The following is a 1361-nucleotide window of genomic DNA, read 5'->3' as shown; positions in this document are numbered from 1 at the left end:
GTGGAATTAAATCTCACAATTCCAAATTTCAGTTCAGCGATATCCAAACAATACAATTGGAATTACATCCCATTTCAATACCATGACTGATGTTGGGGACTTGTTCTCAAATGCTTCGAATTAAGAACAAGGCAACATAAAAAGTGTTAAATGTTAAAGTCCTTCGTCCTTATAAACATTATATCCCTTCGGATATAATGAATTCTGGACGAAGGTTACGAGGAAAAAGACCTTCGCAAGTTCGATAGATGATGAAGAAGAACACATATAAGAAATACAAATAATAATACAGGTATTTTCATTAACTTCTTTTTATTATCAAATCCATATAAACAAATTATAAATGTACCTTCGAATTGATGAAAAGTAAAGGTACAGGCGTGATGCAAAAAGCGAATGCCAAGTCAGCGTGAACAGTACGGGAATACTGTTCATCTATTTATAGGCACGGGACGCAGCCCGTGTAAAATTACATTAATGCACTTTACATTTATCAATAACTCTATAGTAATTCTTCGAGGTCTAATTTGGCTTTTCATCTTTAAGTCGGTTCCCCTTTTCTGCTGTCATGCCGAAGCTTTTCTGCACATAGCTTCGTGATCGTCTTATCCTTCGTCATGATTGCCTTCCATCCCAGTCAAGCTTCGTCTTGACCATGCTCTTGTATACCCATAACCTGATTCCGAAGATACCTGCTCGCATACTTGGAAAACATTGTCAAATCATGTTTTTGAGGTCCTTCGGAAGCCGAAGGCCCCCAACAGTAGCCCCTCGCAATATTAATTTGCTGGAATGATAAATTCATATTGCGACATGGACGAAGGCCTTAAGCCGAAGGTCCGAAAAAACACCTTCTCTTTGCTAGAATAGCAACAGTCTTTGACAAGCGGGACCCTCCAGTTTTCAACGCACTAGGTGTATAAATAAGAGCTCATCACGAGTTTATTTGGTACACTCTCTTGCCATCTGCTTTTACTCACCCAACTTTTAGCCTGCGCGCAGCAACACTTGCTTGGCTTTTTAGATTTTTAAGCTTCGGTTTCGAGAGCACCTTCTCAGCGTTTGCAAGGATGTCTGAAGATAAAAAAGCTGTTGGTGATTCGAAGCTAAGTCTTTCTGAGGAGATGCATCTGGGCTTTCTTCAATTAATGTCAAAGACTAATACAGAGAAGATTACTAAAGAGATTTTGGAGGGTTTATCTGAAGATACTGGTGACAGTGACAGTTATGATGTGGATAGTGGCGGTGAAGACTCCGAAGATCGACCTTGGCGACCAAGCCATGCGGTTTTTGGTAAATCAAGTATTAAAGAAAATCATCTTGTCAATATGAGGGGCAGATATTTTCGGGACTTGTCCGTT

Source organism: Zea mays, chromosome 8 (genome assembly GCF_902167145.1).
Source record: "Zea mays cultivar B73 chromosome 8, Zm-B73-REFERENCE-NAM-5.0, whole genome shotgun sequence".
Taxonomy (NCBI): Eukaryota; Viridiplantae; Streptophyta; class Magnoliopsida; order Poales; family Poaceae; genus Zea; species Zea mays.
Note: the sequence above shows the minus strand (reverse complement) of the source record.